Raw genomic sequence first — 17906 nt, forward strand, 5'->3', positions numbered from 1 at the left:
TGGCCAACATGGTGAAACCCCGTCTCTACTAAAAAATACAAAAATTAGCTGGGTGTGGTGGTGCGTGCCTGTAGTCCCAGCTACTAGGGAGGCTGAGGCAGGAGAATTGCTTGAACCTGGGAGGCGGAAGTTGCAGTGAGCCAAGATTGCGCCACTGCACTCCAGCCTGGTGCCTGGCAACAGAGCAAGACTCTGTCACATACACACATACACAAAAAAAATTAAAGCTGAAGGAGCAACTTCAAATACCTTCTTTATTTGATAAACAAAAGTAGTTTTTCTAACTACTTAGAAATGTAATGTCCCAAATTCTGTTCTTTTCAGTTTATTCAGGGGTATGGTTATGGGTTGAATTGTGGCCCCAAAAAAGATATATTGAAGTTCTCAGAATGTGACCATGTTTGGATATAGGGCTGTTACAGATGTGATTAGTTAGGATGAGATCCTACTGGAGCAGAGGGGGCCCCTAACCCAATATGACTGGTGTCCGTACAAGAAGACACAGACACACAAGGAGAACACCATGTGGACATGGAACACAGCAGTGGTGCATCCACAAGCCAAGGAATACCTGGGGCTACCAGAAGCAAAGAGAGAGGCATGGAACAGATTCTCCCACAGAACCCTTAGAAGGAACCCAGCCTGCTCTGATCTATGTTGATAAGGAGAACAGAAAACCAGGTAACCAGGAAGCTCCTAAAGAAAGGCTGAAGCTGGGATCTGGACCTTCAATCAAAGCCTTAGATGGGAGATCTCAAGTTTCAACACCACGTTCTGGAAAAATGTCCAATGCTTTACCAGCCTTACCTAAAGCTACCAGAAAGGCTTTTGTAACTGTCAACAGGGGTACAAAAGTGAGTAAAGACGAACAGACTCCTCAGACTAAAACAGCCAAATTTATCTGCCAAAAAGATGACCAAGAAGACTGTTAAAGCAAAAGTTTTGTTCCTGCCTCAGATAATGCCTACCCAGAAACAGAACAATTCTTTCACTTCAAGTCTAGATTTTGAGAGTTGTAACCTACCTGAAGAGCACCAGATAGCAGGCCTCTCCCTGAGTGGAGCACCTCTTACGATCCTTGATTAGGAGAGAGCTTGAAAAGCTGCTTCAGCTGGGCCCCTCTTTGCCTGTGAAGACGCCCTCTCCACCATGGGAACTCAATCTGTCGCAGTCTTCTTCAACCCTTCTGTTGACCCTGGGTGATGAAATGCCACCTGTTTGCTATGACATAAATATTTACATTTCTTAATGAGTTTGTGTGTATTTGTATTAATAAAGCATTCTTTAACAGGAAAAAAAAAAAAACTCACCCTGCTAACACCTTAATTTTGAACTTCCAGCCTCCAGAACTGTGAGACAATAAATTTCTATTGTTTTAAATCACACAGTTTGGTGTACCATGTTACAGCAGCCCTAAGAAACTAATATAAAGTCAGCCACGTGGAGAAGCTGAGTGCTGACACACAGTTGCAGGTCTCTCATAAAATCCGCTCTCCTGTCAGGAACCTGGGCACATCTAGGATGTAAAACTGGAGACCTAGATGTCAACGCCAGAGTACTCTTGTGCTTACTCCAGAAATATTATTAACTTCTCTAGGCCCTTCTTCTTCTAGAGAAACAAAGGGCGAAGGGGATGAAGCAATCTAACTCAAAACCCTAATGAGGCATTTATGTCAGTTTCATTGATGATTTGGGAACATAAACATTAGTTTTAAGGCGTTTAGGGGTTTTTTTAATAATTTATGTGGGAGTTTTTTGTTTTTCATGTTTTTGGCTTTTGAGGTTTTTGTTTTGTTGGTTTTTGGTTTTCTGCGTGTGTGTGGTTGTTTTTGAGTGTTTGTTTTCATTTTTTTGTTTTTTGTTTTTGAGACAGGATATCATTTAGTTGCCCAGGGTGGAGGGCAGAGGTGTGATCACAGCTCACTGCAGCCTCTGCCTCCCAGGCTCAAACATTCCTCCTACCTCAGCCTCCCAAGTAGCTGGAACCACAAATGCACACCATCATGCCAGGCTAATTTTTTGTATTTCTTGTGTTACAGACAGGGTTTCACTATGATGCCCAGGTTGGTCTCAAACTCCTGAGCTAAAGTGATCCACTTGCCTTGGCCTTCCAAAGTGCTGGAATTACAGGCATGAGCCACCACACCTGACCTATTATTTTATTTTTAATTTTTGTGGGTATACAGTAGTGTATATATTTATGGAATACATGAGATGTTTTGATACAGGCATGTAATGTGAAATGATCACATCATGGATATGGGGTCTCCATCCCTTCAAGTATTTATCCTTTGTGTTACAAACAATCCAATTACATTGTTTTAGTTATTTTTAAATGTACATCAAGTTATTGACTATAGTCACCCTATTGTGCTATCAAATAGTAGGTCTTATTCCTTCTCTCTAACTTTTTTGTACCCATTAACCATCCCCATTGTATTAGTTGTTTTCACACCACACCACTGATAAAGACATACTCAAAACTGGGCAATTTGCAAAAGAAAGAGGTTTAATAGACTTACAGTTGTTTGTGGCTAGGGAGGCCTCATAATCATGGTGGAAGGTGAAAGTCACTTCTTACACGGTGGCAGCAAGAGACAGAATGAGAGCCAAGCAAAACAGGTCTCCCCTTATCAAACCATCAGATCTCATGAGACCTATTCTACACCAAGAGACAACTACCAAGAGAACAGTATGGGAGAAACCGCCCCCCTTGCTTCAATTATCTCTCACCGCATCCTTCCCACAACACATGGGAATTATGAGAGTACAATTCAAGATGAGATGTGGGTGGGGACACAGCCAATCCATAACACCCATCTCCCCCGCAGCCCCCCAATGTTTGGGTTTATTATAAATTAGGAAACAAATCCATGATTAACCTTAAAGGTAATTGAATTCATGCCTTATGTATATTAGACTTTGGAGGCTGTGGTAGGTGGATGCTAAGGTGTCCCAATGATCCCCACCTCCTGGTATTGGAACTCTTATGAAATTCCTCCCTCTTAAGGGTGGACTGCATTTACTGCCTTGCTTCTAACAAATAGAAAACAGCAAAAGTGACAAGCTGTCACTCCTGAGATTCCATTATAAAAGGACTGTGGCTTCCATCTTGAGAGTCAGAGTCCCTCCCTCTCATGGCTCACTCCAAAGGAAGCCAGCTGCCATGCTGTGAGGTAGCCATGCAGAGGGGCCTGCACGGTGGGGGCCTGAAACCTGACAATGACCACATGGAACTGGATCATCTGCCCTAAAAGAGCCTTTAGATAGGACCCCGGGTCTAGCCACCAGCTTGACTGCCACCTCATGAAGGACCCTGAGCCAGAGACCTCCAGCTAAGCTGGGTTCAGAATCCTGATGCACAGGAACTGTGAGCTAGTACAAAGTTGCTGTTGTAAACCACTAAGCCAGGATTGGTGGGGGGAGTAATTTGTCACACAGTGATAATGAATAGAGAGATGTCCTTTGGAAGCCTGAGTTTTTGTGGCAGAGTCTGAAATGTGTATTCTGAAGACTGGAGTTTGTGTCTTCCTCTAATGACATGGAAATTAAGAGAACAGACTGATGGTCAGGGTCAATTTCAACACAAGGGATGAAGTGCACACTTTGGGTCCAGGAGCTTCATGGCAAACCTCCACCTCCGAGCTCTCCCAGTGCCTGCTTCCTCCCATATCCATACTTTTTCTTTTTTAACTTTTATTTTAGGTTGAGGGTTACAAATGCAGGATTGTTATATAGGTAAAATTGTGTCATGGGGGTGTGTTGTACAGGTTATTTCATCACCCAAGTACCCAATAGTTACTTTTTTCTGCTCCTCTCCCTCCTACCATCCTCCACCCTCCAATAGGCCCCAGTGTGTGTTGTTTCCCTCTGTGTGTCCATGTGTTCTCATCATTTAGCTCCCACTTACAAATGAGAAGGTATGTATTTGGCTTTCTGTTCCTGTGTTACTTTGCTAAAGGTAATGGCCTCCAGCTCCATCCATGTTCCTACAAAGAATGAGACATGATCTCATTCTTCTTTAATAGCTGCACAAAATTCCATGGTGTATATGTACCACATTTTCTTTACCCAGTCCATCACTGATGGGCATTTAGATTGATTTCATGTCTTTGCTATATATGCATGTGGTCTTTATAGTAGAATAGTTTATATTCCTCTGGGTATTTGCCTAGTAATGGGATTGCTAGGTCGAATGAGAAAACAATCCTCATCCACACTCTTTCTCTCTTTCCACCTTTATAAAATTGAGTGAGGTCAATCTAGCTTCCCAAATCCACTTGTAGAGGACTGAAAGGCAGTTCCCAAAAAGATATATCTTCATCCTAATCTCCAACACCTGTGAATATAACGGTAAATGATAAAAAATGTGATTAAGGGTTTTGAAATATATGAAAAAATACTCAATATTACTAATGATAAGGGAAATGCAAATCAAAACCACAAAGCAATACCACCTTACTCTCCTGCAAAAATGGTCATAATCAAAAAATAATAGATGTTAGTGTGGACGCAGTGAAAAGGGAACACTTCTACACTGCTGGTGGGAATGTAAACTAGTACAACCACTATGGAAAACAGTGTGGAGATTCCTTAAAGAACTAAAAGTAGAAAAACTGTTTGATCCAGCAATCCCATTACTGGTACCCAGAAGAAAAGAAGTCATCACTTAATGGCATTCGCAGGAACCTGGATGGAACCAGACACTATTATTCTAAGTGAAGAACTCAGGGATGGAAAACCAAAATTATACGTTCTTACGCATAAGTGGGAGCTAAGCTAGGAGAATGCAAAGGCCTAAGAATGACACAATGGACTTCGGGGATTCAGGGGAAATGATGGGAAGAGGGTGAGGGATAAAAGACCATAGTATAGTTCAGTATACACTGCTCGGATGATGGGTGCACCAAAATCTCACAAATCACCGCTAAAGAATTTATTCATGTAACCAAATACCATCTGTTCTCCTAAAAACCTATGGAAATAAAAAGTTTAAAAATAAAATTAATTAATGAACTTTTTTTTTAAGTTAGGGTTTTGAGAGGAGGAGCTCATCCTGGTTACCTGGGAGGGCTTTAAGTCCAGTGACAAACATCCTATGACCGTGAGGCAGTAGGTGATTCCACCCACAGCAGAGTAGACAGTGTGACCACAGAGGCAGAGATCGGAGGGTGCAGCCACAGGTCAAGGAAGACCCAGAGCCACCAGAAGCTGGGAGCAAAACAGAACTGATTCTGCCTGAGAACTTCTAGAAGAAGTGTGGCCCTGCCGACCCTGACCCCCACCCCAACCCATTGCAACCCTAACCTGAACCCTAATCCTAACCCTAACCCTAACCCTATCCCTATCCCTTCATCCAGGACCAAGCAGGGATGTTCGCTGCACTATACCTTCGTGTTCAGGAAATGTTATGTGATTGCTCCAGTTTCTTCCCAACCACAAGGGCAGAGCTACCCAAGGCCATAGGAACTCACCTCTCACATCAGTGTGGCCTGGATGTGAGACATAAGTCAATAGACATCATTTTGGAGCTTTTTGACTGCCCTGCTGGATTTTGGATTTGCATGGGGCCTGTAGTCCCTTTGTTTTGGCCAGTTTCCCCCATTTGGAATGGGTGTATTTACCCAATTCCTGTACCTCCATTGTATCTAGGAAGTAACTAACTTGCTTTTGATTTTACAGGCTCATAGGCAGAGGGGAGTTGCCTTCTCTCAGATGAGACTTTGGACTGTGAACTTTTGAGTTAATGTTGGAATGACTTAAGCCTTTGGGGGGCTGTTGGGAAGGGATTGTTGCTTTTGAAAGGTGAGGACATGAGATTTGGGAGGGGCCAGGGGTATAATGATATAGTTTTGCTGTGCCCCACTCAAATCTTGAATTATAGCTCCCATAACTCCCATGTGTCATGGAAGGGATCCAGTGGGAGGTAACTGGATCATGGGTTGGGTGTTTCCCGTGTTGTTCTCATGATAGTGAATGAGTCTCACGAGATCTGATGGTTTTATAAGGGGAGTTCCCCTGCACACACTGTTTTTTGCCTGTCACCATGTAAGATGTGACTTTGTTTTTCCTTCATCTTCCACCATGATTGTGAGGCCTCCCTAGCCATGTGGAACTGCGAGTCCATTAAACCTCCTTTCCTTTATAAATTGCCCAGTCTCAGGTATCTGTATTATCAGCATGAGAGCAAACTAATACACTGCCTCCTCAATGAGACCTCACCCAAGAAGGCTGCCTGTGGCTGACCCCAGCAGAAGGAGGCTTTGTTGGTACTACTGGGGCAGAATGTGAGAGATCAGCTGGGCTTCACTCACATCAAGAATGATGTGGGAGCCTGGTGCAGTGGCTCATGCCTGTAATCCCAGCACTTTGAGAGGCCAAGGTAGGTGCATCACCTGAGTTCAAGACCAGCCTGGCCAACATGGTGAAACCCTGTGTCTACTGAAATACAGAAATTAGCCAGGTGTGGTGGTGCAAACTTATAATCCCAGCTTCTAGGGAGGCCTAAGCAGGAGAATTGCTTGAACCCAGGAGGCGGAGGTTGCAGTGAGCTGAGATTGTACCCCTGCACTACAGCCTGCATGACAGAGTCAGACTCCATCTCAGAAAAAAAAAAAAAAAAAGAATAGTGTGGCCAGAGTTCCTGGAGGGGGAAGCCCAGCAGCGCATCACACATGGATACATGGATGACAAGAGCACAAATGAGGAGCCCTCTCCTTTTCCTTTCCTCCCTCCTCCCTTCCCAGACCCTGAAGGAACTGGAAGCAGCTGCAAGCAGTGGGAGAGGAGGTGAATCAAGAGAGTAAGGACACTGGCCACACCCACTGCCCATCCCCCCAACATTCCCCACTGCAGAAAGCCAGGCCTGGGTCAGCTTGAATAGGAGAAGTTTTATATTGGATGGGAGGTAAATATGTTTATTTAGATAGGACTGGGTTTATTTTCTTAACTTGGCAAAAGCAGTTTCCTTTTTGCCCAACATTTTATAAGACTTTTCAAACATACAGAAAAGTTGAAAGAATAGTATAATAAACACCTATATATTTACCACCTAGATTCAAAAATTATTACTGTTGTGTGTGTGTGTGTGTGTGTCTGTGTATACATGGTCTTGCTAAACCACTTGAAAGCAAGCTTCAGACATCATGACTCTTCATTCTTAAATCCTTCAATGTACATCTCCTAAAAGAATCAGACTTTCAATGCCTGAAGTTGAAATTGATCTAATACCTGAAAGAAATGGGTAAACTATACTTAGCTGAAACATTTTCAAGGAGTGGTGCTATGGTTTCAATGTCCCCTCCAAAACTCATGTTGAAATTTTATTGCTATTATAATGGTATTAACAGCTGGGGACCCAGCCAGGTGCCTCACGCCTGTAATCCCAGCACTTTGGGAGGCCCAGGCGGGTGGATCACCTGAGGTCAGGAGTTCGAGACTCGTCTGGCCAACATGGAGAAACCCCATCTCTACTAAAAATACACAAATTAGCTGGGCATGGTGGCATGTGCCTATAATCCCAGCTACTTGGAAGTCTGAGGCAGGAGAATTGCTTGAACCCGGGAGGTGGAGGTTGCAGTGAGCTGAGATCGTGCCACTGCACTCTAGCCTGGGAGAAAGGAGCAAAACTCCATCTGAAAAAAAAAAATAGATGGGAACTTTAAGATATGATTAGGTCATGAGGACTCTGCCCTCATCAGTGGATTAATGATGTTATCAGAGGAGTGGGTAAGTAATCCTGGGAGCGGGCTCCTGACAAGAGGATAAGTTCAGCCCCCACTTCTCTCTGTGTCTCACTGTCTCACCCTCTCTCACCATGTGACACTTGCCACCATGTTATGATGCAGCACTAAGGCCATCACTAGAAGTGGTGCCATGCTCTTGGACTTCCCACCCTCCAGAACCATGAGCCAAATAAATCTCTTTTTTTATTTTTATAAAGTATCCAGTCTGTGGTATTCTATTATAGGCAACAAAAAAGGGACTAAGACAATGTGGGGAGAGAGAAGCAACAGAGCAAATGCAAGGATGAAGCCAGAAGAAAAATAAAAACTGTATCCTATTTTGCACTCCAGAAGTCCAGCCCACGAAATGACTCAGTTTCATAAAGATAAGACAATTTCAGATAATGACAGGTGCTATGAAGAAAATCAAACAAAACAGAGGTGATAAGAGTAAGGCTAGAAGGTAAGGCAACATTACAGTGGTTGGTAAGAAATGAAATCCCCATAAAAAGAAGGTGACATTTGAGATGAGACCTTGATGACAAGGACAACCCGACAATATAAGACAATCAGGAGAACAGCATTCAAGTCAGAGTAACCAATGAGGCCAAAGGACTGGAGGCAGAAGGAACATGGAGTAATATCTTGGTGAGGGAGAGGTGGCAGAAAGTACTGAGGGAGAGGAGGTGATCAAGACCAGATCCTGTTGGCCAAGAAGAGGAGTGTGGGGTGAATTTTAAGCAGGAGAGTGGCTGATCTGACCTAGGTATCTAGATGTTATGGCTGCTTAGTAGCAAAAGACTTGTTAGGGAGGGCCAAAGTGAAGCTGGGAGACCATCAAGGAGGCAGTCTGCAATCCTCCAGGTGAGAAAGTATGGTGGCTTGGACCAGGGTCGTGGCAGTGAGGTAGGCATTGCTGCTCTCTTCACTTTACGAATGAGGAAACAAGAGTCCCAGAGAAGTTAAGTGATTTGATGAAGGTCATGCAGCCTTTAGGTAGCAGATGGTTAAAATGGTAAATTTTGTGTTACATATATGTTATTACTTTTTATTGTAATGAAATACATATAACACAAAATTTACCATTTTAACCATTTTCAAGGGTACAATAAGTGGCATTAAGTATATTCACAATGTTGTTGTGAACACAACTGTTATCCATTTCCAGAACTTTTTCATCAACTCAAATAGAAACTCAATACCCATTAAATCATAACTCCCCTTTTCCCCCTCCGTGAGCCCCTGGTAACTTCTGTTCTACTTTCTGTCTCTGAATTTACCTGTTCTATGCACCTCCTATAAATTGAATTATAAAATATTTGTGTTTCTGTGCCAATTTATTTTCACTTAGACTAATGTTTTTGGGACTCATCCATGTGTCACCGTTTTCTTCCTTTTTAAGGCTTAATAATATTCCATTGTATGTCTATGTTAACATTGTGTTTATCCATTCATCTGTTGATGGAGGATGGGAACTTTTACCAAAATGTCTTGATTCCAACATTATTCTGGTTGGCTCTGTTGAGCCCAGTGCAGTACCTGCTGCAGCCACCAGAGGGAGCACAAGGCGGGCGCACTGCAGGCACCTGGCGGTTTCTGGGAGGAAGAGGAACAGATCCGGCCTTTTGCACACAAAATCTTACACGCAGAAACCATGCAAATAGAGGGAAGCTGGCTGCCAGGAAAGTGACCAGACTATAGAATCGGCCACAAGTGGAGATAAGGAGAAGGGAGGGTAAGGGCTGAAAGGAGCTGCCCCTGTGATCCTGGTCCAACCCCTAAAATGGAAACAGATGCCTCTGGCCACCCACAGTTTCCCTGCCAGCTGTCCTCAGCATGAACAACCTCCGGACTGAAGAGCTCAGGAGGGAGGTAAAGGGGGGCTGGGTCCAGTAAGGCTCGGGTTCCCATTCCTGCTCCTCTCCAGCAGCAGCGTGACCTCCAACCTGTGGCTTGCACATTTTACGGATGAGGAAACTTGGGACCTGGAGCTGCTGATTATCCAGAGCAAGTGGAAGAGGCAAGATCTGAATGCCACCACGTGCCCTGTGACTCTCCTCTCCAGGCTCAGTACTCTGGTTTCTTCAGCCATATCTCATGATAGATGGTCTTTAGGACTCTTCCCCACCTCATCTGGTTGGCCAGCCTCCCTACAGGCAAAATACGCAAGGGTCTGTGGCTCCTGAGTCTGGTCTGACCATGGTGGCTTCCCTCCTCTGAGCACCCAGCCTCTAATAATGCTACCCAAGTTTGCCCTGGCTGGTTTTGGCAGCCACCTCATGTTGACTGAATTTCTGTCAGTTTCAATCCCTCGGCTTTTCTCACATGTGCTGTTCCTAAGCCATTTCTCCCCCACTGCATCCTTGTGCAGCTGGGTCTTTGGATCTGAGTCCAGGAACTGACATTTATCCCTGTCAAATTCATCTTGTTCATTCATCTGACAAACATTTGTTCAGTGCCCACGCCATACCAGGCACCAGGAATACAGGAATGAAAGACAAGGCTCCTGGTCCAAGGAGCTCACATTGGTATTCATCACAGCAGTAGCCACCAGTGAGTGGGGACCTACTGCGTGCCAGGCATACAGCCTCTGCTGGGTGCTGAATGTCGGCTGTCTTCTTAACCCTTACAGCACTTCAGCATCGGTGGCATTGTCCCCATTTTGCAGATAGGAAAACCAAGGCTCAAAAACTTTATGCAACTTGTCTGAAATGATATTGCCGGAAGGAAGCAGGCCCAGAATTCAACCTTCCAATTGCTTTGGATCAATTCAGTCCTCCTACTTAGACACTAGCTTTTGGTTCTCTGCAAACCTGACAAACTTCATACTTCTCTGAATTTCATCAACGGCACGGATGAAGCTAAGATGAGATCAGAGCTCTGGGGTGGGACACCAGTGCCCCCTTACCCAAGATAAACAGCCAACTATGATTCTGCACCCTGTAGGTTCAGCAGATACAAATGCACCCAACAGTGAACTCCCGCCCTCACCCCCAGCCCCAGGCTCTCTCCCCTGACGAGCAGCTATGTATATGGTTGCTGTCATCTTTAACATCAAATTGGTCCCCACTGCCAAGTCCTCTACTTGCAGGAGCTCAGCTGTGACTGGCCCTTGCCTTCATCATAAGTTACATCCGCCAATCCCCCTTCCCAGGAGGGATACTCCAAGTCCAAGGACAAGGTGGGGTGGGGGGCAGTTGAAGGACTTTCACAGGCTCTGAGCATCTTCCCTTGCATCTGTGACTTCTCTCCCACACCGTCTTCTCCTGGAGGCTCAGCCCATCTTTGTCATTAAGCTCTTCTGCCATGCTGAGAGAGACCAACTGCAGAGCAGGCCTGTGCAAGGGCCGTGAGCAGAAAATAAGGCAGGCAGAATACACGCGCTGCTTGGTGGGGGTAGGTATAAAATGGGCTCCAAGCTTCCTGCCAGGACCCAGGGGACACCATACTTCATGACAGAGTTTGGGCTTTACCATCTCCCAGGACAACCTACACTCACCTCCTCAGTCACACCCCTATGAGCCTGGAACAATTATTCTGCCCATTTTTACAGGAAAGAAAACTGAGGCCGAGATGATGGAGGTGACTCCAGAGGTTTAAAGACCCTTAGGACATTGTTTGAAAACCTCCAGTCTAGCTTTTAGTGCCTGAAGAGCATCTGGGGAATATGAACTCACCAAGCTCCTGCCATGGGCTGAGAGAGCAGCAAATTCATCCTTCCAGAAGGTCCTGCCTTTGTAGCCTTATAGTTGGTTGGGGAGAGGACAGATAATAAGCATGTACGTCATTTCAGACAGTGATGAGTGCTATAAAGAGTGTACAGAGGCAGTATGGAGAAAGCTGCTCTAGCTAGCGTGGTCCAGGAAAGCCTCTCAGAGGAGGTGTGATTTGAGGAGCCGAGAAAGACCCAGCCTTGGAAGCAATAAGCATAGAGATGCTGAGAGGGAATGAGGCTCTCCACCCAAAGCATGGGTGGCGTAATAGGGAGGAGACCTCATAGCTCAGACAGGAGATCCCTGTGGGGAAGTGCTGGGAAGGTGTCCCAGGGAGCCTGACACCTGTCCCACCCCCCCGACCATTCTTCCTTCGTTCTCCAAAGCAATGCTCTGTGTCTTCCCCATTTCCTCCCATCTTCAAAATCCATTTCTGCACAAGGCCCAGCCCAGAGCAGGAGCTGGATAAATGTCTGCTGGATGAATAACCTCCTGAAGGCCAGCAAGGAGGAAGCATGAGGACAAGTCTAGTGAGATCCTACCTTCGTCGGCAAGGAATCATTTGATGGAGTTGATGGCCCCTTGAGGTGGTTCAAGCAGAAAAGACAAAGGAATTCCAGAAGGTGGGAGGAGGGGTCGCCTACACAATTGGAAAATTTCACACAAAAGTCCAGATTTCAAGCTATTTTTAAAATATCTGAAGATCTGGCAACTGAAGCCTGCAGATCCCCATGGCAACACCAGCTGGTGCTGAGCAGGCCGCTGCCCCCTTCAGACTGGACATGCGCTCTGCAACTCCCTGCAGCCCGCGCTCCCTTCTGCTAGCACTGGGACCACCTCACTCGGTCACATCACCTGGCCCCCTGGGTTGAATCGGCCAACCCCCACCTAAGACCTCAGATGAACAGAAAGCCAGCCTGGGACATGGGGGCTGTGACATCTGTCCCTTCCGCCTGCTGCTAAGGAGCGCCAGCCTGGGGTCCCGCCGTCGAGTTCTTAGGCAGGTGTCCGGTGTGCGGGGCTCCTGGACCAGCAAAATCCGTTCCCTGTGCTGGGTTCTGAAGGAAGTGCGAGAGCGCCAATAAGCAGCCACGCTGTCTTGAGGAAAGAGGTGCTGTCCCGGTGCACACCAGAAGGGGGTGACTCTCCGGCCGTGCCTTCGGAGCTGCCCATGAGGGCCATTCCTAGCCTTGCCCTAGCAGCTGGAGCTCACAGAGTGTCCTGTACCCCTTGCCCTGTGCCACTTAGGGTGGCAGCTGAGGCCCAGGCTGCCTGGCAATGTGATGGGCTCAGTCAGAATTGGCTGGGCCAGGGCCACCTCCAGGGGGCCTGGCGCTCCTCCTGTCCTGCTTCTCTTCCTCCTCTTCTGGGAGCACTGGGCCTTCCTGAGGCCTGTTCCCTCGGGGCTGACCCTACAATTAAGTACTGTGTGCTTGGTACTGTGCTCAGGCTTTATATACTTTTATTTAAAACCCCAACAATCCCATAGGTAGGTTTTAATCCCCATTTTGCAGTTACAGGTGAGGAATCTGAGGCTTACATGGGCATCACCTGCCCAAGTCCACACAGCTAACAAGTGGTAGAGTCGAGATCCAAATGCAGGCCTGCAGAGTCCCCATTCCCTGAACTGCCTCAATCTTATAAAGGACATTTTACAATCAGCCCATGGCGGGGGGGTGGGGTTTGAGGGCAGAGGACATCCCTTGCCAGGTCCAGCCTGAAACCACTGTACACAGGCCACCCAATCTGTTGGAACCACCCAAGGACAGGGGCTGAATCTGGGGTCCCTGATAAGTCATTGATGAGACCAAGGGCTGAGGCCCCCGATCAGCCACCAGAGAGGAAAAGCTCCTGGCCTTTGGGAATTTAGGGAATGCCTCACCATCCCTGCCAGAGGCCGCAGTCTGGGCAGCAGGACAGGGGCCCCTACGTGCTTCAGAACTGCCTGGAATCACCTGGAGCCACCCTGGAGAGAGTGATGAGCGGGCAGTCAGAAGGCAGCAGCCAGAGCAGGAGCAGGGGCATGGAAGCTCCATGAGAAGCAAGAGACCCGGAATCTGCAAAAAGTAAGTCTAGACGCCACTGAGTATGACTCAGTGAGCTCCTGGAGCCTCAGGGGTCGCAAGCCTCAGGAGCTTCCCCACTCCCACCCCAAGAGGACGGAGAAGCCCAGGGGATTATCAGCCCCTCTGAGACTATCACAGAGATGTCCCAAGCCTGAGACCAAGGCCACCAGTCTGGATGGAAGAGAAATTCTCCCCAAGCTGATTCATCCATTTTACCTCCCATTTCACCCCTGCACACCTTGCACTCACATCCTGGGTTGGCAGGTCCCTCCCCAGTTTTATCTGTTGATCCCACCCTCAGTATCAAAATTCAGTGTAAAGGCCACCTTCTCCAGGCAGCCCACCCTGATCCCATTCCCCAAACCTGGTCATTATCTCCCTCTCCTCCAACCCCTGGAATGTGTGGACTTCTCCCACGGCAATGAGGTCATCTCCTTCATGCTATGATTGTTTCTGGGCTGCTCCCCCTTTTGAGGCTGGATGGTAGGGCAAGCAACATAGCTCCTAGAATGGGGCCTCAGATGTACAAGCACATGATACACGATGGATGGATGGATGGATGGAGGGAGGGAGGGAGGGATGGATAGATGGATGGATGGAGGGATGGAGGGATGGAATAGATGGATGAATGGATAGACAGATGAATGGGCAAATGGACAGATGAATGAGTGAGCAGGTAGGAGGGTTGACGGCTCACAGAAAGTTCTATGAGGCCGCCTGGAATTGTCCAGAATGCCCAGACTTCCCTACTGCTCCTAAAGATAAGATTCCACTGTCTCACTTGTCACAGCTCCTCCCTTGCCTGAGTGAATTTAAGATTTTAAAGTGTCTGCTGTGTGGAGGTGCCAGGGAAGTGGAGAATCAACCAGTGTTGCTTCCCTCCCTGCACCTCAGTTTCCCAGAGATAAGATGAGGACATCAGACCAGATGATTTCATGGGCCCTTCCAGCTCAAAACACATCTCCACGCTAGGACCCAACAGAGAACAGGGGAGACTGACTGAACCCAGGTCAGCTTAAAGGAGCGCCTGAAAGAGTTGGAACAAAAGAGGAAAAGAGAAAAGGTGGGAGGAGGAAGGGAAGGAGGGGGAAGGGAGGAAAGGAGAAAAAGAGAAAGAAAATCTATTTCCATATCCCAAATTAAACATGCATCTAGCATGTAAGATTTCCCAAATGTATAGTATCCTTTTAAAAAAAGTTAATTTGAACATATTGAATGTAGGATCACAGTATGTAAGAAATGATGGATCCCCCTAATAAGGTGGATTTGCCTTGGGCAGGCACGGCCTGAGGCAGAGAATGCCAAAGGGAAGCATGAACCGTGTGCGGGGGGAGAGGTAGGGCGAAGGTGTGGTTGGGGGTGCTCTTCTGGTCACCTCATCTCCCGCTTTAGCCAGAGCATCGCCCACACCCACAGTCCTCACTTCAGCCAGAGCATCTCTCTTGCCTGCTTTATGCATTGATCTTATGAACCCAATATATTGTTTGAATAAAAGGTTCCTGATACTTTTTTTAAAAAGGCACTTAATAATGAAGAGAAACAAGGGGTCCAGAGAGAGTGATTTGTCCAAGGTCATACAACAAGTACATCACACTATTCCTGGTATCACTAATCCAATCACATCCATTAGGGGTTGGGGGGCACTGCCCGGATGCAGCTGCCCCTGCCTGGGCGGTTTAGATCTGTATACTCTGGCTTAACTCCAGCAGCCTCAGTGGGGAGTCACCAGGCTCCTTTAAACAACATTCCACTAGGACAGGAACAGATGGATAACCCAAGCCAATTAGGAACCAGAAAATCTCCAAGAGGGCGAATGCCCAGAACAGGGGGAGCTCAGGGCAGCAGCCCAGCTCACTGCAAGCCTCACAGTCAAAAACCTTCCTAAAACAACCCCTTGGCTGCCTTGGAGCATAATTTAATCTTCCTTTGATGACTCCGGATCTCGCCCTGCCTCAGGCTACTCTAAGAACATCAATAACTGCTGGGTCCAGGTGGGAAGCTGAGGGGAGGGGCTGGACCCAGGTTGACCAGCTGACCCTGCCCTGCGGTAGGGGAGAAGCTCAGTCTGGACCCTGGGGGCTGGAGGCTGCCTTGGTGGAGAGGGCAGCATAGGAGGAGAATGGGAAGCCCTTTCCAACCAAGAAGGGGAGCCCTAAAGGGACCCCTCTCTAGCCCTCAGAGCAGGTGGGAATGGCAGCTCCCAGGGATTTCTGGAGGTAGTAAGAGAGAGGTAAAGGCAGGCAGGAGTGATGTTGAAGACCAGCCTAGGTGACCTTTTTAAGGGAGAGGCAATATATTAATAGTACAATGCCCCCACAGACTTCATAGAAAACGTTGGTTCTAAGGAAGGGAATGGGCTTAGAGCCACCCTGTGCCTGCCCTGCCGCTTCCTGGCTCAGGGATGGTGAGAAGGTCACTTAATCTCTCTTTGCCTCAGTTCCCCAATTATTAATGCTAGACTAGTCACAGGGCTGCCGCAAGGGTTAAATGAGCCTAATAGTGGTGGCTAGAAGTCAGGGTCTTAGCCCGAAGTCTCTGCTGAGGACAAGGCCGGAAGAACAGACAGAGTGTTCATGGGTTGGTTCTCAGGTGAGACTGGACATTTGGCTTTGTTCGGTTTGGCTTGGCTTGGCTTATCTATATTTCCCACGTTTTATGCAAGAAACACACATTATTATATAAATAAAATAATATTCATAGTGAAAATAAAACAGTAGGGACTGCACTTGATCCCCAGGGGGAAGTGGCTAATCAGAAGAGAAGCCATTCATTGAGGGTGGGATGGAAGGGGGCAGAGACACAGACAGGGGAGACACAGTCAGAGACACAGTCAGAGACACAGTCAGAGACACAGACAGGGGAGACACAGTCAGAGACACAGTCAGAGACAGACAGGGGAGACATAGAGACACAGTCAAAGACACAGACAGGAGAAATACAGTCAGAGACACGGTCGGAGACACAGACGGGGAGACACAGTCAGAGACACAGTCGGAGACACAGACGGGAGACACAGAGACACAGTCAGAGACACGGTCGGAGACAGAAACAGGGGAGACACAGTCAGAAACACAGACAGGGGAGACACAGAGACACAGTCAGAGACACAGACAGGAGAGACACTGTCGGAGACACAGACGGGGAGACATAGTTACACAGTCAGAGACAGGCAGGAGAGACATACACAGTCAGAGACACAGACAGGAGAGACACAGACAGGGGAGACACAGTCAGAGACACAGACGGGGAGACACAGTCAGAGACACGGTCAGGGACACAGACAGGGGAGACACAGAGACACAGTCAGAGACACAGACAGGGGAGACACAGAGACACAGTCAGAGACACAGACAGGAGAGACAAAGTCAGAGACACAGTCAGAGACACAGACAGGGGAGACACAGTCAGAGACACAGTCGGAGACACAGACAGGGGAGACACAGTCAGAGACACAGTCGGAGACACACAGACAGGAGAGACACAGTCAGAGACACAAGAGAGACACAGTCAGAGACACGAGAGACACAGTCAGAGACACAGACAGGAGAGACAGTCAGAGACACAGTCGGAGACACAGACAGGGGAGACAGAGTAAGAGACACAGTCAGAGACACAGACAAGAAAGACAATCAGAGACACGGTCAGAGACACAGACAGGAGAGACACAGTCAGAGACACAGTCAGGGACACAGACAGGGGAGACACAGAGACACAGTCGGAGACACAGACAGGGGAGACACAGTCAGAGACACAGTCAGAGACACAGGAGAGACACAGTCAGAGACACAGACAGGAGAGACAGTCAGAGACACAGTCGGAGACACAGACAGGGGAGACAGAGTAAGAGACACAGTCAGAGACACAGACAGGAAAGACAATCAGAGACACGGTCAGAGACACAGACAGGAGAGACACAGTCAGAGACACAGTCAGGGACACAGACAGGAGAGACACAGACAGAGACACAATCAGAAGCACAGATAGGGGAGACACAGTCAGAGACACAGACAGGGGAGACACAGTCAGAGACACAGTCCAGGACACAGACAGGGGAGACACAGTCAGGGGAGGTCCTGGCTGCCCCAGGGGCCCAGGAGATGGCAGCCCTGCATCTTTAGGGATAAAGGTGACATTTTCTGTCTGAGTGTGCCCTAACACTTCCTGAGAGGCAAATCCTCATCACCTACTCAGGAGGTGCCAGCAGGGGAGGTAGCATAGAGGAGAACACTGCCTGCTTACGGGCACCAGAGCGGCTCCCATTTGCTGTCCTCAGCTTCAGGTCCTCTGAACATCAGTTGAGAGGGACCTTGGCCCCTCAGAGCTCAGGCCAGATCCTTCCCAGAATCTCCCCTGGGTGAGCCTGCCTGGGCCGCTTGTCCCTCTGTCCAGCCAGCAGCCTGCTA

The 17906-nt window shown here is 47.7% G+C and overlaps 1 pseudogene; it reads left to right on the plus strand.

The window, feature by feature from the left end:
* Nucleotides 1–476: 476 nt before the first annotated feature.
* On the plus strand, nt 477–1249 carry LOC105718552 (putative pituitary tumor-transforming gene 3 protein; annotated as a pseudogene).
* Nucleotides 1250–17906: the final 16657 nt, after the last annotated feature.

This window comes from Aotus nancymaae, unplaced genomic scaffold, assembly GCF_030222135.1.
Source record: "Aotus nancymaae isolate 86718 unplaced genomic scaffold, 86718_ANA_hifiasm-v0.15.2.pri h1tg000059l, whole genome shotgun sequence".
NCBI lineage: Eukaryota > Metazoa > Chordata > Mammalia > Primates > Aotidae > Aotus > Aotus nancymaae.